The sequence below is a fragment of the Cucurbita pepo genome, unplaced genomic scaffold (assembly GCF_057944985.1).
Source record: "Cucurbita pepo subsp. pepo isolate OVF unplaced genomic scaffold, ASM5794498v1 scafford_2, whole genome shotgun sequence".
Taxonomy (NCBI): domain Eukaryota; kingdom Viridiplantae; phylum Streptophyta; class Magnoliopsida; order Cucurbitales; family Cucurbitaceae; genus Cucurbita; species Cucurbita pepo.
Window position 1 is genome coordinate 413,723 of NW_028257907.1, and position 27,220 is coordinate 440,942.

The following is a 27,220-nucleotide window of genomic DNA, read 5'->3' on the forward strand; positions in this document are numbered from 1 at the left end:
TCAAGTAGTGTTCAACGTCAAAAATAAAGTTTTTTTAATTCCTTAGCATCGTGGTTCCCATTTAAGGGTTTGTGTTTTTGGATTTTCAGTTTGTTAAGCCCAACATGAGCTTGGCTTGGGGTGTGGTTCTCTACGACCCTCCTTGTCAAACTCACTCTGGTGCTCATTTCAGTGATCTCAGCCATGATGGCGTTCAACAAAAGAGACCTTGAAAATGACCGAATTATCACATTAACCATTTGAATGACCTCAACCTCACTTGTTGAAATTGAACCAAATATCTATGACATAACACTATTAAAGGTTCAAAGTTCATAAAAGTCTTTTTAATCTAAGGTACTATTGAACTTGACCATTATAGTGCCTCTCAAATCAAGTTCATAAAAGTCTTTTGAATTTAAGATACTATTGAACTCACCCATTATTGTGCTTCTCAAACCTAGGTAAAGTTTAAATATAATTGGTGACAAAAGATGAAACTATAAAATAAAAGAAATAAGAAAATAAAATTTCATTGTCGAGAATCAAACTCGGGTCTCCTCGATGAAAGCCAGATTTTCTGTGTGTGATAGAGTTCTCAGAGATACCGCCACGTTTCTTGTTGTTCGATCACGTGACTGTTTCTTCAAAAGAGTCAACATCAAACATTAGGTCTTTGATTGGAAACCCATACAGGGGAGCGTCGATTGCTTCAATTCCATCAATGGTCTTCCCATAATTTTTTGGTGCATGACCAGTTTTTTATACAATTCACCTTCAAGCGCCACCATAGTTTTGCATCGTCCATGAGATGCATTGTGGGCCGATGTAACGCTCAGGTCCTCTGAGAAAGTTCCTATAGTCTTGAAGTATAATATCAAAACATATTAACGTATTTGATATGTTAAATATTAAAATAATTGATGTGTATCATAAACATTAAATAAAAATATATATTTGAAATTTGAATGATATTCATATTAATTAAACATATATTATGATATTCTACCACATTCTAATATTATTTAAATAAGATATTATATCTTAATGTATTAGGTATTCAAATATATAATTTGACAAAAATAATCACAAGTTCACCGTAAATAGAACCCTAGGGTTAAGTCAAAAAGTATCAAACACTAAATACTGTGACATTTTAGGTGATATTTTGCAGAGGAAGCTGATAAGGTCTCCAAAGAGCAGGTGGTCATTTCTGACATTTTAGGTTAACAACATGGTGAAAAGTAACCAGAAATTCTGATACCAGTAATTAACTACAAACCTTTGAATAAGGTTTTAGAATAGATAAGATATCCAATCCCAAACAAAAATGATTTGATAAAAAGAATTTAGAGTCAAATGGTTTTATAAAATTCGACATGAAATTGGGATTTCGGAAAATTCTAATTTCTTAAAAGGACAAATATAAAATAGCATTTAATGTCCAATTAAAAATATGAGGGGAACGTCATGTCATTTAGGCTAAAAAACGCTCCATCAGAATTTCAGAAGATTATGAATGATATTTTCAATCCTTTCAAAAAATTTCGATAGTTTATATTGATGATGTGTTGATATTTTCTAAAACCATTAAGATCAACACTTTAAACATCTACATACATTCATTAATATAATCAAAAGAAATCAGCTAGCTGTGTCCATACCTAGTTGTGTCCATACCCAAAATCAAATAATATCAAACTCAGATCCGTTTTCTTGGATTTAAAATTTATCTATAATCTTGTTTCAAACAAAAAATAATTTTGCTAGATAGAAGTAAATTTTGTTGTGGTTTGATTTTAAAATTCTACCTATAAAAGAAGTTGAAAACATCTTGGGAGATTACCTATGGGTGAGTTTCTAACAAAGTCTCTCTTCTTAAACTCATACTAATCCAACATGGACTCAAAAGTTCAATTACCTATAAAAGAAGTTGAAAACACCTTGTGAAAGTCTATAAGCATACTACGACCTCTAGCTTTGCAAAATCCAGCGTTGTTGACGCTTATCAAAATCGCTGCCAAAATAAAGTTTAACGAGTGGTTCTATGGTGTAGTGGTTAGCACTTTCGACTTTGAATCTAACGACCTGTGTTTAATTCCCGATAGGTAATCCACCAATTTATACAAAATTGGTCCATAGTCGATTCGGTAGGGTCACTTTTGGACCGATAATCTGTAGAAGGGGTCACTAAGATTGAGATCATACAAAATGGGACCATAGCTCAATGTTAGAGCATTTAATTGCAGATCAAGAGGTCACCAATTCGAACCTAGTTGGGCCCTTCTATCTCGGATAGAAATTTGTTACACTTTTTGGACCGACACTATGTCTACGGGGTCACTAAGGTTAAAATCCTACAAAATGGATCCATGGCTCAGTGGTAGAGAATTTGACCGGTCACCCGTTTGAACTTGGTTGGGCCCTTTTATTTTGGACAGACACTTTTTACACTTTTGGATTGACACTCTGTAGAAAGAGTCACTAAAGTTAAAATCATGCAAAATGGGTCCATAGCTCAGTGGTAGAGCATTTGACTGCAGATCAAGAGGTCACCAGTTCAAATCTGGTTGGGCCCTTTTATTTTGGACACTCCCGACCACCGAGTGTCTAAAGGGAAAAGAAATAAGAATAATTACCGATTCCATGTACATTAAGAAAAGAGTGTGGTATCCAAGCACCCACTATGAACATGGTTAAAAACTTACAATTAGTCAACTTTGTACTCACTCCATGTTTTCCATATCTTTCATTTAACTAAGAGTAGTTCCCCAACTTACAATTAAACAACACCAACTATTTTTTATGTTTTAAAATTATTTTTTTCAACATTTCCCTTATTTTGTACTATGAACCTATAAACTCTATTTCGAATATAATGTAAATATATATGTTTTAACTTGCAATCCGTGCCTCGAGAACCCACCGAAAATGGGTCATGACTCCCTTTTTGTTTTCACTTACTCGAATATAATCTTTAAAATGTCTCCTATTTTTATTCATTTTCTCTTTTCTTAAATATCAAAATCTTAAATAAAAAGGAAGAGCTCTCTAAAATATTCTTCTTTGCAAGTAATTTCACATAATTTAACATTTTAAAAATCGGTAAATTAAAAAATCCTATATTGATATATTCGTAATTTCATGTAGTCTTCCTAAGTTTGCCGACGACATTGTTTGTTGTCGAGCTTGATAATGTGAGTTTGTAACCCATCCGTTAGGGTTCTTGGAATGATTCTCTAGATTATCCCTTCCATGTTGGGAGTTGGGTCATGGGTGAAGGAACCGTTGGTTTACCGCCCCTAAGAGTTAAGGAAGCATCTTGAGGCTAGTTTCACATAGTATCATTGTCTTTGAGATAACAATTCTTTTCTATTTTATCTAAATTTTTTAAATATGGGTTCATTTCCAAATGCATGCTAACACCCTTATTGTTGAATAAATGACATGAAACTTTCACATAGTAACGTTGCCTTTGCTCCTATTGGTGGAAGGATAATGTTGGATCGATATGACAACCCTAGAGGGGTGAATAGGGTTTCAACAATCTAATTATTAAATTTTTTTTTAATAACAATCAAACTTGATACCATGCAATAAAACTTAACAATAATTTAGAACTTAAATAGGAAAAGGGTTAGAAAATATAACACCATAGTTTTATAGTGGGAATTTGAATAAAACTTTCTGACTCCTTCCTCGGATCAGAGCCCAACCGCTACACCGCTCTTTTTACGACTGCAAGAGCAAACTCAATCCTTTCCACGGCTCAGGATCAAACCGGTACACTGCTCTTTTTACGAGTTCAAGAGAAAACTCAATCCTTTCCACGGCTCAGGATCAAACCGGTACACCGCTCTTTTTACGAGTTTAAGAGCAAACTCAATCCTTTCCACGGCTCAGGATCAAACCGGTATACCGCTCTTTTTACGAGTTCAAGAGCAAGCTCAATCCTTTCAACGGCTTAGGATCAAACCAGTACAATTGTCTGAAATCTTATAGAAACACACTACAACACTCTTAAATAATAGACATCTCTCTCAGTAATAAGATAAAACAAAATAGAATTGGAAGTTTTGTACGTAGCAACAATGGAGGCTTTTTTAAAAAAATTTAGATCGAGGAAACAAATGTTTTGTATGTTGTGCTGTGAAAAATACTAAGAGGTGATGAGTTTAAATAGCGATTAAGTTGTAAAAATAGGAATTGATACGGACCACTAAAACGTGAACCCAAACGTGCAACACGAAAAATAATATTTATTTATTTTTAAATTTATCATAAAAAATTATAGACCACATGTTTCATTTATATATATATATATATATATATATATATATATATATATTATTTTAAATAAATATTAAAAATATTTTAAATTCATTTTATTATATATATATATATATATATATATATATATATATATATATATATATATATATATATATATATATATAACATATTTAAATGTAATACTATAAAAAAAATGTTAATGAAAACTGTGAGTAACATTTTAAAAATAATTAAAAGTTTTATAAAACTAAATGAAATCATTATAATTTCTTTCCATTTAAAAGTAATAACTCGTTTTCATAAATAAAATCATTATAATTTTTTTTTCATTTAAAAGTAACAACTAGTTTTCATAAATGTAAATGAAATCTTTATAATTTTTTGCCATTTAAAAGGTAATCGAAAACTTTTATAAATGTAATTGAAATGATTTTATAATTTAAAAGGTAACCGAAAACTTTTATAAATGTAATTGAAATGATTTTATAATTTAAAAGTAATGGAAAACTTTTATAAATGTAATTGAAAACTCCACCTTATTACTCTACCAAATTTATAAATGTCATACTTCGATTGGTCTATGATGTCAATTTTGCCGCTAGTCTATGATGTCAATTTTGTCACCACATCATCAATTTTTTCACCATATCATCACGTCAGGTATCTTGTTTTGAATTTGATTGGTCCATAGTGTCAATTTTGCCACCACATCATCACGTCGGGTATTTGTTTTGACTGGAACTTCTTCGTTTTATCTCTAATTTGAGTGAACCAAAAAAGACGTTGAAATCGTTGTTCCCAACCTTACACTGTGGACAAAAATACTGAGAATTGTTAATAATTGAAGGTAGGTTTGTTATCATCGAAAGATTAAGGAAAAAAAGCCAACAGATAATAGGTCAATTATACCTATAAGGTAGTTTTAAGGGTGACAACGAGACTAATTTTTTTTTAGTTAAAAATTAGAATTATAACAATCTGCCTAAAACCCTCAGACTAATTTTGCTTCATTTCTAAATGCAGGCAGACAAAGTAGAAAAATGAAAACATGTAAATTGTAAACTCGAACATTTCAAAGAAATAAATAAGTTTTGATGGTACCAATGCTAACCCGAAAACAATCAAACCAAATTTATTTAAAACATAGAAAACTTCATGTCTCCATCTTGTAAGGCCAATAAACAAAAGGGCCTAATATAGTAGAGAAATAAAAAAATGTTACCCTCATCTGTGTTGTGCTGTGCCATAAGTGATCCATAAGTGATCCATGGATGTTGACTTTGACCAATTCCTACTATTTTTTTTTCTATATTTTGAAACTATTTTAAGCACTCTTCTCTTGTACTCCTTATAATTTCTACCTTTTAAGGTTGTAAATATTTGTGCACCGGTGACTATTATGATTACATGTCAACCGAGTCAAGTGGAAATAAATTTTGAAGATGAAATTAAAATATTAATTTTGATGTCATCTTTACCTGAGTTTTGGGATATTGTTATTAATGAGATTCAATCTAATGCCATTAAGTAATTCACAATGATAATATTCAAAATACTTGACAAAAAAGAATGGTCAACATAAGATATTTGAAACAAATAAATATTTTTGTCCTCTATGATATATCAAATCACTCATTTGAAATTCCTTAATAATAAACCTGAAGTCTTACATCTTTTATAGACAAAAGTTCCTTGAATAGAAGTCTTATTAGATACTTCTAAGCATTTAGAGATCAACTAGAAACAAAGCTAAACATTCTAAAAAAAATTAGGGGTTAAACTTTTAAGTTAAGGTAATTTAAGAAACTTATGATTTTTATATTATCAAGAGTTTAATTGAGCTAGGTCGATTCAATCTAGTGGACCCAAGAATTGAACCAAATCAAACAACCTAGTTAGCAACATGATTTAGTGGAAGCATTTTCACGCAAAGTAGAAGCAATAATGGAGAGTTTGAAATAATATAGTTTTCACCCCTTGTTTCTCGAGTGAATATTGAAATAATATAGTTTTCATGTTAAGTTTTGCACGAAAGAAAGAAAGACTGGGATGTAAAGTATTATTTCAATTTGTTTGTAATATACAACAATATATAAATTAACTATAAGAAATATATAAAATTACATGTTCTCCAAGAGCTTCAATCAACATTGGAGGGATACTTCTGCAACCACTCTAAAGGTGCTCAAGATCACAACGAGTTAGATAAAACAGCTCTAGAACTTTGAATCCAATAACTTGAGTTTGACTCGTGATAGGATCTCTCTTCTTGTGGAATCTGCATAAAATAGGAAAACCATTCCAAAATAAATTTTTATAAGGGATTCTATGGTGTAGTGGTTAGCACTTTGGACTTTGAATCCAACGACCTAGATTCAACTCCTCATAGGACCTTTATGAAATGACCTTGATGCGAAAACACAGAATAAGGAACGACAACACAAGACATTTTAAAACAAAAGGGTGTTACCTAGCATTCGATGCGAAAACACAAATTTTCTTGAGGCATAAGGTGTAACTTTCTTGAGTTATTTCGAACTTGCTCCGCTTCATGCCTTCCAATGCCTTCCAAGGTTTCATGAACATGACCTCCGTAAGCATTTGAACCCATAATAACTAGCATGAGTTTTAGGTTCCGAACTTGCTCCAACCAACTTGAATTGAATTTATTCTCATGTCATATAAAATAGACCTTACAGAAAATAGTTGGTAATTTCGAGCATGTCTAAGCCTTGAGCTAGGATATGACTTCTTGTTTCGTTTTTAGGAACTAAACCTTAGAGGTTGTCATGTCATGCATCGTATTTTAACCATGAAAACTCTTTCGAAGTAACTCTTAATTTTCTCCCCATGAGTGCATAGGTGGCGTTGTCATAATCGTGGCATCCTGCTAGCAAATCGTGGTGCAGGGAATCTCATTTAGGTGAGGGAGATAATAAGTTCATCATGGAATCCTGCTCATGGTACATATACCATAGCATCCCACTTAAAGAGAAATAGGGGCCTCGCGGTACACTTCGTGAAGTGAGATAATGGTTACTTCAGGCATGGATCCTAGCAACTTGTTAAGCATGATGTTTGCATTAACCTAGGTGTTTTCTTGGATTCTTGGTGATCCTAGGTTTATGCATAACGTCTGGAGTCAAGCTTGGAACTTATAAGTTCTTAGGAATAGCCCAGCATGATATTGTGCACGTAGTATCTATTAGAGACCAAGGGTACATCTGGGGAATCTATTATTTCAGGGATACCACTTTAGTTATCCTAGGAGGTAAAGTTATATGGATCGTGATGAGCATTTTCTCCCATATCTTGGTTTCGCTAACTACAGTTTTCTAATAACTCCCAAACTTCATTACCTTATATAACCTCTCGGGATAAGGATTCATACAACATTTCATAAAATAAGATCTACTGAGAAAACAAGAGAAAAGGTCAAATTTTGAGTTGACTTGGACAGTTCAGTTGAACTGGTCGTATCATCGTTTTCTTCCTCTGAATAGGAAGAATATGCGCATTTTTCGCGTCGCCGCCATCTGAAACTCGGCCTGTACAGCCATATTACAGCGTTTCTCTCCTCGATTTCTTCGTGAAACTTAAAGATGGATGTTACAAGAAAGGACGAGGGATTTATTTGATAACTTCTCGTGGATCGTAGCCTAAGATATTCGCTACCAAAGTTCATCCAAAATCTGATTTATCGCTTGAGATAAAACAAAGGATTTCTTATTGGGTAGCCGATTCTAGGGGTTTCAAGGCCCTATTTCTTCATTGAACCTCTTCCATATCCTATCTTCAGGCTAAAGGAATTGGTTTGGAGGAACGTCTTTGAGTGTAGGACCTTAATTTCCAGAAATCGTTCTCGGTATGCAACTCACTCGAAACGCCAGATTTTCGATCACGTGGGTAGCTTATTCTACGACGTTTCAGCTCTCGATTCCTTCATCAAGTTTACTCAACTTCTTCCTCTGAAGCTAGAGGAATCCTTAATGGAAGGAAAAGAGATCGTAGATAGGAATTTTGACTCTTATCCCCAATTTAATTTCGAAACCTATTTCCTTCAATTTGGAACGCTCTCGAGGTTATTTTTCTTCTTGGTCTTCTATGGAAGCATTCCTTGGAGGTGCAGAAACTGATTGGAATCATTCTTGCTCGACGAATCATCATGTATCCTCGGATTAGATTTTCAAGTTTGCCTTGAAGTTCTTCAATGGCTGATTGAATTGGGGGAATGGTTTCTAGGCACTTTCAGCACTCTATTCCTTCATAGAACTTGTGGGTAATCTTGTTGAGAAACGGTAGGAATAAGTTTGAAGAGAAATGGTGGAGGATTGCTCTCGAATTTGGAAGAAATCTGAGAGTAGGAGACCCATAATCTAAACGTTTATTGTCTTCGATTGGGGGATCGACCTTTCTCGACTCTTATTTCATATTGTTGCTCCTACTTAAGACTTTATAGGAGGAGCTTAAACCGACATTGAGAGCTCCAGAATCTTCGTTATTTAGAGATCGAACTTTCTGGATAATTTTTTGGAGATATCAACTCCGATCATAGCCTTACCGACCTTGGCTTTGAACACTAGTCGTTGGATGTGATGATCCGTGCGTGATCGTTCTAGATCATATCAAATTTTTTAGGAGATCCGACGATTGAGATTTGAGTTTGAAAGATTTTGCTCGGATGGTCACGGTAGATGCTCTTATTCTAATTAGAGTGGCATTTCTGTAATTATCCATTCTTCCAGGAGTATTTTGGTAATTTGCCACTTTCCGAATATTTTATTATTATTTTTCTCGAAAAATCCATAATTTTTCTACAAATTTCTCATCGCTTTTTTATCATTTTTCCCTTTTTTTGAATCGTGAGATTCCTTCTAGATAAGGAATTACAAATCCGGAAAGATTCTTGATAATTGATAAAATGACTTTTTTGCCCTTTTGATTTACTTTTTCCTTTCCAATCCTTTTCAAAAGGCCTTTAACTCCTTGAAATCACTTGTTAGGGTACACGAGTGACTTGACTAAGTCCTTTGTTCTTGCTTAATCCTTTAATTTTTTTCCTTTCTATCCTTTGGGTCTTTCATGAGTGGCTTATTCTTATGGGAGATAATTTCCTTCATTTTTGGGGTGTTACATATACATACTCGTTACAAACACAAAATAAGAAGCAGACTCAAAAGAAGAACAAAAAATACTAGATTAAAAACATAGCTTAGTCCATGGCCCACACTCCACAGTCCGCTCTCATCCACGACCAACTCTTAGTTACTTGAAAAAAAATGATAAACATGGAGTGAGTAAAACTTAGTAAGCAGCCTACTAGTAGGTTCTTAATCAAGACCTTAAGCTAGGATATTACTTCTTGTTATGTTTTCAGGATCTTATACTGATTTTGAAAACCTTCCCCTAAAATAAACTTCAATTTTCTCCCAATTTATCTTTTTTTAAACACTTATGAAAGTTAAAGAGTAGTTTTGAAGTTTTTTTTTTTTTTTTTTTTTTTTTTTTGAAAATTCAATGGTATTTTTTTTAAATAATTATGATTATATTTTTTATAGAGAAATTGCAAAGTTCAATGGTATTTTTTTATTAATTTGGATTATAATTTAAAAAAAAAATACAAATTTTTGTTGATTAAGTTAATATTAATTTCGTATTCTTTTTAATTAATGTATCATTAATTAATCTTATAACGAACCATATTTGAGAGATGATAATTTTTTATTTTTTTTTTAATCTTTGAGAAATAAGAAAGAATAAAAATTAAAACATCTTTTTGAATGACATCTTTTTGAATCTTTGTTTTGTTCTCCTAAATGTATATAAAAAGAAAAAAAAATCTTATATATTTTTAGATATAATTTAAGATTACCTATTTAATAAAACTCCATCCAAACTTCTACTCATAAATTTAATTATTATTTGTATACAATTGTTAATATGTAAGAAAATACACGTACAAAATGTTTATATATTGGTAATACATTAGTCTTGGTTGTTTGACTAAAACAATGCAACCATTGTCCAAACTAAAGAATTTGATTCGAAGCTATCTCCTAATAGAGGGAGGCTCAATTAGACTTTGTTGTAAGATTCGACCATATCAATTTGAATAGCGTTCTCCAACTATAAATATTGAACTCCAAAGTATTCACGAGCAAAGTAAGTTTGTTGAAACTATCTATAAACGTGTTCCAAAGTGAGTCGTGGAGAAGATTTGCCTTAAAATCTAGTTCCAATTAAGGATGTCAATGATGAAGAAGTGCAAGCTGTTGGAAGGTTTGCCGTGGAAAATTTCAGAGGTGGTAGATATAATTTAATTTACAAGCGTGTGGTGAATGGTCTTTTCAGTCCCATATAGGCTTTGACCCCAAATTTTATATTATTGTGATAGAAGCTATAAATGACAATAACATTCATTGGTCAGATATTGCAATTGTGAAGAAGTTCTGTCATATGCATCGGACGCTACCGCCATCCTATAAGCTCTTATCTTTTGTGGAATTCTTCAAATTCCCTCTCCATAAGTAGCAGTATAACTACTAGATTGCTTTCTTTACTTACAAAGAGTCCTCTCTCTATATGTGCTTCTCGGACACTACTCTCTTTTATCTATAAAAATGGCATAGCCATAATGATATAAATCCTTAATATAAGTATCTTTTCTTTTTCTCTCGTACCCACCTTATACATAACATGTTAAATTAACTCATACTTAAAAAAATAATTTCTCTCTTTTGGAGATGCGGGGTATCGATCCCCGACCTCTCACATGCTAAGCGAGCGCTCTACCATCTGAGCTACATCCCCACAATCATTGCATCACAAAACCCTAAATTTCCCGTCATCAATAATAGTGAAAATAAAAAAAAATCAAAATATTAACAAATAGTTTGGTTTGGTGATGCGGGTTATCAATCCCCGTACAACTCGCATGCAAAGCGTGCGCTCTACCATCTAAGCTACATCTCCACAATTTTTACGTCACAAAACCCTAAACTTCTCATCATGAATAATAGTGAAAATGAAAAAATATCGCTACCCATTATGTCATAAATAAGGAAATATTGAATAGAAATAAAATAGTAATAACGAATAGTTTCTTTTGGAGATGCGAGGTATCGATCCCCGTATCTCTCGCATGCTACATTCCCATGATTTTACATAAAAAAAACTCTAAACTTCCCGTCATCAATGATATTGAAAATGAAAAACTATCCCCGCTCATTATGTCGTAAGTAAGGAAAAATTTAAAAGAACTAATTTATTTAGTAATCGTTTCCTTTGTTGATGCATGGTATCGATACCAGTACTTCTCACATTTGATGCAAACACTCTACCATCTAAGCTATATCCTCAAAATTCTTATGTCACAAAATCCTAAACATCTCGTCATCAATAATAAGGAAAATAAAAAAAAATAATGCTATTCATTATGTCATAAATAAGGAAAAATTGAATAGAAATAAAATAGTAATAACGAATAGTTTCTTTTGGAGATATGGGGTATCGATCCGATCCCCATACCTCTCGCATACTAAGCAAGCAATCTACCATCTAAGCTACATTCCCACAATACTTATATCAGAAAACCCTAAATGTCCCGTCATCAATTCTAGTGAAAATGAAAAAATATCTCCGCTAATTATGTCATAAATAAGGAAAGATTGAATAGAAGTAAAATATTAATAATAAATAGTTTCTTTTGGAGATGGGGATATCCCTTTGCCTCTCGCATGCTAAATGAGCTCTACCATCTAAGCTACATCCCCACAATTCTTGCATCATAAAACCCTAAATTTTCCATCATAAGCTACATCCCTACAATTCTTGCATCGTAAAACCATAAATTTCCCATCATTAATAATAGTGAAAATATAGAAAATCTAGAGATGCAGGGTATCAATCCCCATAACTCTCACAAGCAAAGCGAGTGCTCTACCAACTAAGCTATATCCCCACAATTCTTATGTCACAAAGTCCTAAACATCTCGTCATCTGAAAATGAAAAACTATCCCGGCTCATTATGTCCTAAATAAGAAAAAATTGAAAAGAAATAATATATTTAGTAATCGATTCAATTAGAGATGCAAGGTATTGATCCCCGTACTTTCCACGATAATTTCAAAGCAAATAGAGAGTTATGATAAGTTAAGATTAGATCAACTTTGAGTTCAAAGCAACAAGAACCAAAGACTGGTGCGAAAATTCTATGGACTAGTCGAAGTTATCCACAAGATAAAGAAGACATCATTTAGGATCCAATTGCTCCTATGGATACAGACTAACCCTGTTGTCCACGTAAGTAACTTGAAATGTTATTATTCCGACCAAGAAAACATCAAGTAAAAGCAGGTCGTATGACGTCATGCAAAGAAGAAATTGTTTCAAGCGAAGAAAGTAGGAAAGACACCAACAGAGAAGACTTGAAGAGTTAACAAACCGTGAAGTGATTTTCAATAGCTCCTAGTAGGTTGGAAAAGACTCCTCAATACTGAGATCAGCTAGAAGCGCGTCGCGAGACCTAAAGTCAGCCTCATCCTACAACATTGAGTTTATGAAGAGCCGGTTGATAGAGATATTGACAAATTGTGTAAGGGCAGATGTCGCGGTCATGATTGGCCAAGGCATGTTGCCTGTGGCTGCATGTTAGATGTCTCAGCTATTCGTGTAAACGATTTGTGGCTCATGGTGGCATGCTCATTCCAAACACGTTTTACTTGCTTTCATCTTAGATAGGCCTTTACTATTATTGTTGTGCCAATACGGGGTGTATGATTAGTCCACAAAATCATATCTACACCCATCAGGACTAAAATGTCCCAAAATGTACTATAGGAGAACGTGACCAGTTGTTGTTTCTTCACTTTTAGCTTATAACATTGCTTTATTTGAAATTGTTTTTAATGTATTTCCTCGCTCACGTTTTCTAAATTATTTCTTCTAAACGTGATTCGAGCATACACTGCCATTGTTCGTTCAGTCTAAATTTTGCATGGTTGACTTGTTCATTGAATTAGAACAAATGTCACATAATCATTGTCTCACTACTGCAAGAGTGCGATTGTGACACTTGTCTTCCGTTCAGTTGTGGGCCGCATCTTCTGACTAGTTATGTGAGTTTGGCCTGGAGCATACGTGTAGGTTCAAAAAGAAATTGTTGGATGCGGACTGCGAATAAGGGTTGGGCCACGGAAGGTTTTTTTTTTACCACATATGGACTTTGGGCTAGTGAGTCTTAAATTTTGGTTCGTTTGAAAATTTTTGGTTCATTTTTTAGTTCAAACGAACCAAAATTAAACCTACTAGTTCTTTCTTCCTTGCACGATTCAATCCTATTCTCTGTTCTGCCTCTTCTTGCTTTGTGAAACTTCTTTAAAGGCTAATTTTCTCCGATTATTTGGGAGCATCTTCCTTAAAAGGATTGTGACCAAAGATTAAAAGGATTGTGACCACATATGACCTATGTAGAAAATTTGTACCCCCTTTCCTAAAACCTTTAGCGGACAACATACCCAAAACAGATACGCTGACTAGACTGCGCTACACCTCGTCTCACCCCCCCTCCCCCGGAGCATATGGATCCACCCAATCGATTAACATTCAAACCAAACTCGCCCATCCTTTTTGGCACAGGGACGCGAGAACCAATCCGAGTAATCTACAGTGGGGAGACCCCTTAAAGCAACAAGCGAGAATGGCTAGGTTGATAGTAGGGTTAAAGAAAAGGCGAGTATGAAAAGACATATCGCATAACTGTCCCTGTAAGCAGCTTCATTCTTTCTTGATCTATGAACCGACTTTATGAAAAAAATCAGTCTTTCGGCTGAAAGTGTGACTTTTGGGTATGGATAAGCAGGACCTCTTGGTTCGGGAGAAACCGGAGATGTTGGCTAAGAAAGCTAAGCAGGCAAGTACAGGACGGACAAAATGCACATAGAAATTGATTGACATGATCCCTCTCCCTCTCTCTTTGGCTAGTTGGCTAGTTGCAAAATAAGCGGGAAAGCATACCAGGTAGGGAAAGAAAGGCTGCTCGATCTCCTATAAGGTCAATCCTCAACGGCGAGCTCACCAGGCAATGCTATAAATCCGATAGAAGTCCAAGGTTTCGTCTACTACGGACCAGGAAACTCTCGGAGGAGCTAACGTGAAATGAGAAATACATTCGATTACGGCAACTAATAGATAGTGAACTTTTTGGTAGACACTAAATGATCCCTTGGCTCCAGAAAGAAAATGAAAACCTTTTCCGTCGGACGATAGGAAAGTTTGAGCTGAAACATTTAATAACACCTGATAAGAAAGGCGGGCTTAGCAGGTTTTTCCAAACGTATAAACAAAAAGAGGAAGCAACCGGTCCTAAAGAGGATACCGATATGCATACATTCTCGCATGGAAGAACATAGCTGAACCGGATCAAGGGTCCTAACCTAGTCCGACTGACCTTCTTTGGCTGGCCCCCGCCCCTTGTAACAAGGTCAACGCGTACGTGCTTTTTCCTTTCGTTTAGCGAGATAGCTTACCAGCTCTTTCGGCTCATAGCAGCAGTATGAAAAGTGGAATCCTCATCCTGAGTCGAGTCCGCATTGCCATACGAATCAACATCGGCCAAACCAAGAGCTCCTATTTTTTCTTTAACGAAAGCGGATCTAACAGTTTCGATAAAACCAACATCTTTTAAAGATGGAGTCGCTCTGCCTTGATCACAGTGGACATATGCAGCTCCCGCTTTACCTTTGTCTACCGTGAAAAGGAAAGTTCCCTCATGATAGGCCCTCCCAGCTCCTGAACGTCTTTCTATCAATCGAGAGAGGTATAGAATAGTACAACAAACCAACAAGACAAGAATGGACTCATAAGATGGGCGGTCAGGGAAGCGATTTCATTTGTGTTATCCGCCAAGAAAATGATTAAGGAGTTCTCTATACACGGCTGAGAGATGACCGTATTGTTGCACATCCTGAATAAAGTACCGCAGGCAAGCGATGCTTTTTAAAATGAAAGCTTGTAGAACTCAGATCCACTTTTTCTTCGATTCGTAAACTTCGGATCTGATCTTCCTTTCGTCTCCGGGTGACTGAGAGAGAGTTTAGGCCTGGCGTGCATCCTATTCGGTCAACAATAAGGTACAAAGCGGATTGATTAAATGGGCTTGAAGTTCCATTATCGTTAGGTCGAAGATCTCTACTAGGTTTAATGCACTTTGGTAATTGGGAATGTGACAGTAATCGAATGTCTTTTTCATTCGACATTCTCTCTTACCAAGCACTCATACTTGCCAGGGTTGAGGAGACAGTCCTTGAGCTAATTGGGTTTCGAGATTGTGTATACGTGAAAAGAGCTCGCTTTCGACTTTCTCCTTGGCATTTTGTGCCCGGTTCTAGTTCAGGAAAGGGTCTGATCTCTTTCATTGAAGCACATTGATGCCGAAGGAGTCTTCGGAACCGGTGGAGAGGCTATGATGACTTGAGGCTATTCAAATAGCATGATCGATACCACAAAGAAAGGGTATCTAAGTCACACTAGTGGAATAGCTTTTTCATAATAATTATCTCGATATATGATACCAAAAACCTGCCTGATGACTGATAAGTAAAGGGGTTTCAAAAGACAAAAGAATGACAATTCTACGTGTGATAGAAAAGGAGATCTTTTTTTTTTTTTTTTCAGTGTGTGCAGTTCGCCTGCCTTCCTGACCACGGATAGGCTATGGGGCTTTGCACTTCGGCCCCTGAGAATACCACATCAAGGTGACAGGATTCGAACCGATGGCTCTCTGAAACTTCTTCATCGGTTATTTGGGTGCATCTTTCTTAAAAGGATTGTGACGACAGATGACCTATGTGACGACAGTGGACAACATGCCTGCCTTCCTGACCACGGATAGACTACGGGGCTTTGCACTTAGGCCCCTGAGAATAACACATCAAGGTGACAGGATTCGAACCTATGGCTCTCTGAAACTTCTTCATCGGTTATTTCGGCGCATCTTCCTTAAAAGGATTGTGACAACAGATGACCTATTTGATTGAAAAGTTCCTTGAAAGAATACAATAGAACAAAAGATTGTGACAACAGATGACCTATTTGACTGAAAAGTTTGACCTATTTGACTGAAAAGTTAGTTTGACCTATTTGACTGAAAAGTTTGACCTATTTGACTGAAAAGTTTGACCTATTTGACTGAAAAGTTCCTATGATTGTGACAACATGAAAAGTTCCTAGTTGACCTAGTTCCTAGAAAGAATACAATAATTTCGAGTTTGACCTATTTGACTGAAAAGTTCCTATGATTGTGACAACATGAAAAGTTCCTAGTTGACCTAGTTCCTAGAAAGAATACAATAATTTCGAATTCCTAGTTCCTAGAAAGAAGGATTCTGTGACAACAGATGACCTAGTTCCTAGAAAGAATACAATAATTTCGAAGTCCGAGACAATTTTCTTGGTTCAATGTTTAAAAACCACATTTTAAATCATATTATCTTGCATAATTCATTTTGATATAATATTGTTGGGGGCATTTTGAGAATCGAACTTGAGACCTCTCACACCCAAAAGGATAATAATGCTCTTTTCGAAGTCCGAGACAATTTTCTTGGTTCAATGTTTAAAAACCACATTTTAAATCATATTATCTTGCATAATTCATTTTGATATAATATTGTTGGGGGCATTTTGAGAATCGAACTTGAGACCTCTCACACCCAAAAGGATAATCATACCACTTAGACCACATGCCTTTATAGCAAATCTATAATTCTTAGTTGCTAGTCTATATATTTTCTGTGCCTCGATATATGAAATTTATATAAGTTGAAGTTGTGCATTGCCACGCATTCCTTTGGGTTAGGCCCCATTGATGACTATACTATTTTTATTTCATTTTGTTTTTTTTTCTTTCAAAATTGTCATTTTTATCTTTTTTGGAGGGGCATTCCGAGAATCGAACTCGAGACCTCTTGCACCCAAAGCAAGAATCATTCCACTAGACCAAATGCCCTTATTATGGACTATAGACATATATCGTGGAGTACACAAGTAAATGATATTAATAAGAGCATTATCTTTCTCTAAGGCTCATCTTTTGAGAAATGAACATAGGGGCATTCCGAGAATTGAACTCGAGACCTCTCGCACCCTAAGCGAGAATCATACCACTAGACCAAATGCCCTTTCTAAAAAAAATGCAACATTTTTAACTCCTACTCAATATATTTTTTTCTCTCAAGTTTGAAATCTATTTTCTTGAGCGGTTGTTGGACTATAAAACAAAAAGTTGATGGTCTAGTATTTTACTTGTAAGTAAGGCATGTAATGTTGAATTGTTCTAATATGCAAGTGTTACCGAATAAACTACAACCCAACAAATGAATCAAACTAATCAGTTTGGGTTGGGTTGGATTTATTCGGCTCAGTTTGTCGGTTTGTTTGATTTAATTCTTCTATTTTGCTTCGTATGACAAGAAAATGAAGTTCTATTGAATGTACCATAGTTTGATTTATGACAAACTCATATGAAATATAATTGCATTAATAGTACTAAGAGTTTGAGTCTGTAAATATTTCATGAACTTAAGTGCAACTCATGCTTCATTAAAGACGAGATAAACTTTAGTTAAGTAACTGGAACTTTAAATTACTTCATGTGGAGCTTCAATTACTCTATGTTAGCTACTATCTTTAGGGTTTACTAATTAGACACGAGTTCTTTGATTTAGGGGATTGTTTTATGTAATTTTCAACTACAACTTATGTTTTCAAATTTTTAGGTCATAATTTAGGTAGTGGTTGTATATTATGGATGAACACTAGAGTTTCTATCCCGTTCACCACAACTACTCTAGTTTTTGTTTGAAGGCTATAATTGTCATCTATGTTGTATGGCAATAAAATTTGTTTAGATGAAATTTTAGTTAAAGTTGCATATTTTACTTCTTGCGAGTAAAAAATTTGTTTCTTAACATAATATGAATTTAGTTGCAGAGTTATTAGGAATAAGATGGAGAAAGAAATTTTCTTTAAAATAATAAACAGACCAAAGTTCATCTTTGTTGTTGTCTAATTGTGATTTTGCAAAAAGCTTAACTAATATGAAATATCAAGGTAATTCAAGAATATATATTCACACGTCATTCAAGATGACAATAAAATGGAGTTAAATTGAACGCAGTTGTAGTTTCATGTCTAGCATATTTGTATTAATGATATTAAAGAGAACTTCGTGTTTTATTAGAAGAGACCAACTTCCTTTAAGGTACTAGGAGTTTAAACTACTTCCATTGTAATTTCAATCACTCCACAATGATTACAAATTTAGGGTTGGCTAATTGGACATCTATTATCAACTTTAGGTTATAATTTAGGTAGTAGCCATTATAATATTAATGAGCATAAGAGTTACAATTCTTTCATGGACCATATGTGCTATAGTTAAATGAATATATATATATATATTATGTATGTCGAGGTTTGGGTAAAGCACAAAGTAGTAAGGAACACCATTGTCAACTCTAGAGCCACCCACAACGCATGATGGAGACAGATGCAAAATATTTTAACATCCTTTGGCATCAAGATACAGGAAAGATGAACGCCGTCAAATTGGAAGCTTTACCTGTCTTAGGAGTCACAATGAGAACTCTAATCAAGCTGGAGCCTTGGACTAGGCAAATTGTTTAGTGATAGTTGAAATGGATGACTTCCACGTCGTGTCAGGAATGAACGTCCTGCTGAAACACAAAGTCATTTACATGCCCCTAGCAAAATGTCTAGTAGTAATGGAGTCTAACCCGATGATCATCAGAAAAACATCCATCAACCAAGAGGGTTGAAAATGATGTCGATACTACAGTTGAGAAAGAATCATAGCCATGATGAATCTACGCTTGCTGCTACTGTTGTAATTAAAAAGGGGAGCTCGAGTGAGCCAACCTCAATAGAAACCTTGTTGCCACTACATGAACACCACCACGCAAAACAAGGTCAGATAATGGATTTATCCCCACCAGAAGAGACAAAAACAAGGTTAGATACTGAAGAAGGGAGACAGAAACAAACCACTGAAGCAACACCTGTTCACACAGAAATATCATCTAGACGGTGAAGAGAAGGGTCAGTCGGAAGCGTCAACCACAATAATTTCAAGAAAAATAAAGAGTTCATATAAGTTAAGTTCAGATAAACTTCGAGTTCAAAGCAACAAGAACCACAAACTGGTGTGAAAATACTATGGACTAGTTAAAGTTATCCATAAGATTATGAAGACATCATATAGAATCCAATTGCTTTTATGGATGCGGACTAACCTTGTTGTCCACGTTAGTAACTTGAAACGTTATTATTTCGACCCAAAAGACATCAAGCAGAAGCAGGTGGTATGACGTCATACAAATAAGAAAAAAGTTTCAAGCGAAGAAAGTAGGAAAGACACGAACAAAGAAGACATGAAGACTCAACAAACCGAGAAGTGATTTCAACCTAGTAGGTTGAAAGAGACTCCTCATTATGAGATCAGCTGGAAGCGCATCGAGAGATCTAAAGTCAGCCTCATCCAATAAATTGTGTGGGGGCAGATGTCATAGTCATGATTGCCCAAGGCGTGTTGTCTGTGGTTGCATGTGCATGTCTTAGCCATTCTTGTAAACGATTTGTTGTCCAAGGCGGTTATTTGTGCAATGTTATTGTTTACCGATTATTTGGGCGACACGCCTTGAGCAATCATGACCGTCACAATTGGCTAAGACATTTGTTGTCCATATGTTATTGTTGTCCAAGAGACTCCTCATTATGAGGTCATGGTTGGCTAAGACATTTAAAAAAGTTTTACCTAGAGCAACTTTTATCACAATCCTCTTCTCGCTCTCTGAAACTTCTTTAAATGTTATTGTTCACTGGTTATTTGGGCGCATCTTCCTTAAAAGGGTTGTGACGATAGATGACCTAGGTAAAACTTCTATTGGGAGATCAGTGCAATAGAGAATCTGTGTCCCTTTCCTGAAACCTTCAGCGGACAACATAACAAAGAGTTCCTAGAAAAAATATCATAGAACAATTTGTGTAATGCCTTTGAAGTTAGGCTCGAGGCTCTATCTTGTCTCCCAAGAATATGGTTCATTCTCTATTCACATCGAAATTCTGCAATAGAAAGTGGTACCCTCATCTTCTTTTACAAAACTTTCTCAAGTCCTCATGGAATGATTTGAAAGTGGTAGCCTCATCTTCTTTTATAAGACTACCTCGGCCTTCATGGAATGATTATGCTATGTTGATTCTTAGAGAAGGGAGTAGTGTCAAACTAAAGATTTGAAGGTCACGTGTTTAATCTCCACGTTCACTGCACCTGTTTCCATTTGCATAAGCTGACTATTCAATAAAGAATTAGTTATTATTTATTTTTAAAATATAATGAATTAGCAGAAATATCTTTACTTATGATTGTTTTTTTTTCAAATATTAGCGAAGATAACACAGTTTTGAGAGCGTCAGATTAAAAATCTGAAGGTCACGTGTTCGAATCCACGTTCCCCACACCTGATTCACGTCACATAACTTGACTCCTGACTATTCAATTTAAAATTAGGGACTATTTCTTTAAATTTTAATGTTAGCGTGAATAGCTGAATTGGGAGTGGGAGTGGGTCTGTAGTTTAAAATTTCAATCAATTAGCGTAAATAATTTTACTCATGAATTTTTATTTTAATGTTAGCCTGGATAGCTGAAGTGGGAGTGGGTCTGTAGATCTAAAGATAGCTAGGATTCCTAATTCTTTATTTCACTATAAATGCTCTATAAGAATTCTTTATTTGACTATAAATGCTCGGGAAGATATTTAGTAAAATGACTCATCTTATTGCATGGAACAATAAAATTGATGTTCCCGTAGGTGATGATTTTTCTGATTCGAGGACGAATCCTGAAGAGAGGGATGATGATAAGAATCACGGTGTACATTCTACTTTCAATGTTGCTTAGTTGAGTCCTTTTGATGTAGGTGATGATTTTTCTGATTCGAGGATGAATCCTTTTGAAGAAGGGGATGATGATAAGAATCACGGTGTTCCAACTGGACCTATTACACAACGCAAGGCCAAGAAGATTCAACCAGCATTCATACTTCATCTACAAAATTGGATAGGCTAGGTTCAACCATCATTTCATGTGTTACAAGCTGATTCGTTTGACTCAAGACCATTTGGAGATTCAAAAGTTAATATTTGCACGGTTGAAGTAGTGGATGAAGTTGCAATCATCATTTCATGAGTGGTTAGAAAACTTTATTTATTATTTTAATTTCATAAAGTTTGTAATGCTCAGATTGACTTCGTTTTCTGTGGAGATTTAAAGGGATCGAGATTAAATCACGAACACTAACTTCTTTGTTGGGAGACTATAAATACCCACAAATTATTATGTAAAAGCATATTTGTGATCAATGAAATTGATCTCTCAAGTTGAGACGATCCCCCTCGGACCTATTACACTAACTTCTTTAAGGGTGACAACGAGACTAATTTTTTTTTAGTTAAAAATTAGAATTATAACAATCTGCCTAAAACCCTCAGACTAATTTTGCTTCATTTCTAAATGCAGGCAAACAAAGTAGAAAAATGAAAACATGTAAATTGTAAACTCGAACATTTCAAAGAAATAAATAAGTTTTGATGGTACCAATGCTAACCCGAAAACAATCAAACCAAATTTATTTCAAACATAGAAAACTTCATGTCTCCATCTTGTAAGGCCAATAAACCAAAGGGCCTAATATAGTAGAGAAATAAAAAAAATGTTACCCTCATCTGTGTTGTTGTGCCATAAGTGATCAATGGATGTTGACTTTGACCAATTCCTACTATTTTTTTTTCTATATTTTGAAACTATTTTAAGCACTCTTCTCTTGTACTCCTTATAATTTCTACCTTTTAAGGTTGTAAATATTTGTGCACGGGTGACTATTATGATTACATGTCAATCTAGTCAAGTGGAAATAAATTTTGAAGATGAAATTAAAGTATTAATTTTGATGTCATCTTAACCTGAGTTTTGGGATATTGTTATTAATGAGATTCAATCTAATGCCATTAGTAATTCACAATGATAATATTCAAAATACTTGACAAAAAAGAATGGTCAACATAAGATATTTGAAACAAATAAATATTTTTGTCCTCTATGATATATCAAATCACGCATTTGAAATTCCTTAATAATAAACCTGAAGTCTTACATCTTTTATAGAGAGAAGTTCCTTTAATAGAAGTCTTATTAGATACTTCTAAGCATTTAGAGATCAACTAGAAACAAAGCTAAACATTCTAAAAAAAATTAGGGGTTAAACTTTTAAGTTAAGGTAATTTAAGAAACTTATGATTTTTATATTATCAAGAGTTTAATTGAGCTAGGTCGATTCAATCTAGTGGACCCAAGAATTGAACCAAATCAGACAACCTAGTTAGCAACATGATTTAGTGGAAGCATTTTCACGCAAAGTAGAAGCAATAGTGGAGGGTTTGAAATAATATAGTTTTCACCCCTTGTTTCTCGAGTGAATATTGAAATAATATAGTTTTCATGTTAAGTTTTGCACGGAAGAAAGAAAGACTGGGATGTAAAGTATTATTTCAATTTGTTTGTAATATACAACAATATATAAATTAACTATAAGAAATATATAAAATTACATGTTCTCCAAGAGCTTCAATCAACATTGGAGGGATACTTCTGCAACCACTCTAAAGGAGATCAAGATCACAACGAGTTAGATAAAACAGCTCTAGAACTTTGAATCCAATAACTTGAGTTTGACTCGTGATAGGATCTCTCTTCTTGTGGAATCTGCATAAAATAGGAAAACCATTCCAAAATAAATTTTTATAATGGATTCTATGGTGCAGTGGTTAGCACTTTGGACTTTGAATCCAACGACCTAGATTCAACTCCTAGTAGGACCTTTATGAAATGACCTTGATGCGAAAACACAGAATAAGGAACAACAACACAAGACATTTTAAAACAAAAGGGTGTTACCTAGCATTCGATGCGAAAACACAAATTTTCTTGAGGCATAAGGTGTAACTTTCTTGAGTTATTTCGAACTTGCTCCGCTTCATGCCTTCCAATGCCTTCCAAGGCTTCATGAACATGACCTCCGTAATCATTTGAACCCATAATAACTAGCATGAGTTTTAGGTTCCGAACTTGCTCCAACCAACTTGAATTGAATTTATTCTCATGTCATATAAAATAGGCCTTACAGAAAATAGTTGGTAATTTGGAGCATGTCTAAGCCCTGAGCTAGGATATGACTTCTTGTTTCGTTTTTAGGAACTAAACCTTAGAGGTTGTCATGTCATGCATCGTATTTTAACCATGAAAACTCTTCCGAAGTAACTCTTAATTTTCTCCCCATGAGTGCATAGGTGGCGTTGTCATAATCGTGGCATCCTGCTAGCAAATCGTGGTGCAGGGAATCTCATTTAGGTGAGGGAGATAATAAGTTCATCATGGAATCCTGCTCATGGTACATATACCATAGCATCCCACCTAAAGAGAAATAGGGGCCTCGCGGTACACTTCGTGAAGTGAGATAATGGTTACTTCAGGCATGGATCCTAGCAACTTCTTAAGCATGATGTTTGCATTAACCTAGGTGTTTTCTTGGATTCTTGGTGATCCTAGGTTTATGCATAACGTCTTGGGTCAAGCTTGGAACTTATAAGTGCTTAGGAATAGCCCAGCATGATATTGTGCACGTAGTATCTATTAGAGACCAAGGGTACATCTGGGGAATCTATTATTTCAGGGATACCACTTTAGTTATCCTAGGAGGTAAAGTTATATGGATCGTGATGAGCATTTTCTCCCATATCTTGGTTTCGCTAACTACAGTTTTCTAATAACTCCCAAACTTCATTACCTTATATAACCTCTCGGGATAAGGATTCATACAACATTTCATAAAATAAGATCTACTGAGAAAACCCGAGAAAAGATCAAATTTTGAGTTGACTTGGACAGTTCAGTTGAACTGGCCATATCATCGTTTTCTTCCTCTGAACAGGAAGAAGATGCGCATTTTTCGCGTTGCCGCCATCTAAAACTCGGCCTGTCCAGCCACATTTACAGCATTTCTCTCCTCGATTTCTTCGTGAAACTTAAAGATGGGTATTACAAGGAAAGGCTTGGGATTTGATTTGATACCTTCTCGTGGATAGTAGCCTAAGATATTCGGTTCCAAAGTTCATCCAAAATCTGATTTATCGTTGGAGATAAAACAAAGGATTTATTATTGGGTAGCCGATTCTAGGGATTTCAAGGCCCTATTTCTTCATTGAACCTCTTCCATATCCTTTCTTCAGGCCAAAGGAAGTGGTTTGGAGGAACGTCTTTGAGTGTAAGACCTTAATTTCAAAAAATCGTTCTCGGTATGCAACTCACTCAAAACGCCAAATTTTCGATCTCTTGGGTAGCTTATTCTACGATGTTTCATCTCTCGATTCCTTCCTCAAGTTTACTCAACTTCTTCCTCTGAAGTTAGAGGAATCCTTAATTTGAAGGAAAAGAGATCGTAGATAGGAATTCGACTCTTATCCCCAATTTAATTTTGAAACCTATTTCCTTCAATTCGGCATGCTCTCGAGGTTATTTTTCTTCGTGGTCTTCTATGGAAGCATTCCTTGTAGGTGCAGAAACTTATTGGAATCATTCTTGCTCGACGAATCATCATGTATCCTCGGATTGGATTTTCAAGATTTTCTTGAAGTTCTTCAATGGCTGATTGAATTGGGGGCATGGTTTCTAGGCACTTTCAGCACTCTATTTCTTCATAGAACTTGTGGGTAATCTTGTTGAGAAATGGTAGGAATAAGTTTAAAGAGAAATGGTGGAGGATTGCTCTCGAATTTGGAAGAAATCTGAGAGTAGGAGACTCATAATCTAAACGTTTATTGTCTTCGATTAGGGGATCGACCTTTCTCGATTCTTATTCCGTATTGTTGCTCCTACTTCAGACTTTATAGGAGGAGCTTAAACCGACAGTGAGAGCTCCAGATTCTTCGTTATGTAGAAGTTTGAAGAGAAATGGTGGAGGATTGCTCTCGAATTTGGAAGAAACCTGAGAGTAGGAGACCCACAATCTAAACGCTTATTGCCTTCGATTGGGGGATCGACCTTTCTCGATTCTTATTCCGTATTGTTGCTCCTACTTAAGACTTTATAGGAGGAGCTTAAACCGACATTGAGAGCTCCAGAATCTTTGTTATTTAGAGATCAAACTTTCTGGATAATTTTTCGGAGATATCAACTCCGATCATACCCTTACCGACCATGGCTTTGAATACTAGTCGTTGGATGTGGTGATCCGTGCGTGTTCGTTCTAGATCATATCAAAGTTTGGAGGAGATCCGACGGTTGAAATTTGAGTTCGAAGGATTTTGCTCGGATGGTCACGGTAGATGCTCTGATTCTAATTAACTGGCATTTCTGTAATTATCCATTCTTCTAGGGGTATTTTGGTAATTTGCCACTTTTCAAATATTTTATTATTATTTTTCTCGAAAAATTATAATTTTTCTACAAATTGCTCATCGCTTTTTGATCATTTTTAGCTTTTTTTTAATCTTGAGATTCCTTTTAGACAAGGAATTACAAATCTGGAAAGATTCTTGATAATTGATAAAATGACTTTTTTGCCCTTTTGATTTACTTTTTCCTTTCCAATCCTTTTCAAAAGGGTGGTACACAAGTGACTTAACTAAGTCCTTTGTTCTTGCTTAATCCTTTAATTTTTTTCCTTTCTATCCTTTGGGTCTTTCATGAGTGGCTTATTCTTATGGGAGCTAATTTTCTTCATTTTTGGGTGTTACATATACATATTCGTTACAAATACAAAATAAGAAGCAGACTCAAAAGAAGAACAAAAAATACTAGATTAAAAATAGAAGTTAGTACATGGCCCACACTCCAAAGTCTAGTCATCCACGACCAACTCTTAGTTACTTGAAAAAAAATGATAAACATGGAGTGTGTAAAACTTAGTCAGTAGCCTACTAGTAAGTTCTTAATCGCGACCTTAAGCTAGGATATTACTTCTTGTTATGTTTTCAGGATCTTAGAACTTAGAGGTCATCGTGTCATGTATCATATAATGATCCTGAAAATCTTCCCCTAAAATAATCTTCAATTTTCTCCCCAGGAACACATGAGTGGTGTCGTCATAATCATGTAATCCTACTGGTAAATCGTTGTGCAGGACATCTCGTTTAGCTGATGGGAAAGGTAGGCCTATCATAACATCCAGCTCATGATACATATTGTAGGACATCCTACCTAAAGAAGAATAGGGGCCTTTTAGTACACATCGTAATGCAGATAATGGTTACTAATATCTCAAAGGGAGGGATAAACCTAGGGCTTAGCTTCCCCTTTTTACCCTACCTGAGCACCCCTCTCATGGGGTGCTACCTTTAGGTATATATGATCCCCTACCTACAATTCCATGTCCTTGCGCCTTAGGTCTGCATTGCTTTTCTCTCAGCTTTGTACGATTTGTATCCTAGCTTTAATCTTCTGGACTGCGGCGTTGGTAATTTGCACCAGCTCTAGCCCAATAGTTGTCGTTTGCCCCCCTTCTTCTGAAAAGATAGGGGATCGAAATCTCCGTCCATAAAGAACCTCGTATGTGACCATTTGTATGGTGGCTTGGCAAGTATTATTATAAGCGAATTTCATAAGGGGTAGGTACTTATCTGAGCTTCCTACAAAATCCATCACATATACCCTCAACATGTCTTTCAATATTTGCTTGAGCATTTCTGTTTGACCATCTGTTTATGGGTGGAATGTCATACTATAACTGCGTACCCAATTCCTTTTGTTTAATTTTCCAGAAGCGAGATTTAAATCTGGCATCTCAGTCTAATACTATTGCCTTTTGTTGAATTTCC

The 27,220-nt window shown here is 35.2% G+C and overlaps 5 non-coding genes across 5 annotated transcripts; 2 read left to right on the plus strand and 3 right to left on the minus strand.

The window, feature by feature from the left end:
- Positions 1-2,486: 2,486 nt before the first annotated feature.
- Positions 2,487-2,558, plus strand: TRNAC-GCA (transfer RNA cysteine (anticodon GCA)). The gene has a single exon. It is a non-coding gene; the product is annotated as a tRNA-Cys (tRNA).
- Positions 2,559-11,010: 8,452 nt separating this feature from the next.
- TRNAA-AGC (transfer RNA alanine (anticodon AGC)) lies at positions 11,011-11,082 on the minus strand. Its single transcript has one exon. It is a non-coding gene; the product is annotated as a tRNA-Ala (tRNA).
- Positions 11,083-17,207: 6,125 nt separating this feature from the next.
- Positions 17,208-17,279, minus strand: TRNAP-UGG (transfer RNA proline (anticodon UGG)). The gene has a single exon. It is a non-coding gene; the product is annotated as a tRNA-Pro (tRNA).
- Positions 17,280-17,379: 100 nt separating this feature from the next.
- Positions 17,380-17,451, minus strand: TRNAP-AGG (transfer RNA proline (anticodon AGG)). The gene has a single exon. It is a non-coding gene; the product is annotated as a tRNA-Pro (tRNA).
- A 5,703-nt stretch (positions 17,452-23,154) lies between these two features.
- On the plus strand, positions 23,155-23,227 carry TRNAQ-UUG (transfer RNA glutamine (anticodon UUG)). Its single transcript has one exon. It is a non-coding gene; the product is annotated as a tRNA-Gln (tRNA).
- Positions 23,228-27,220: the final 3,993 nt, after the last annotated feature.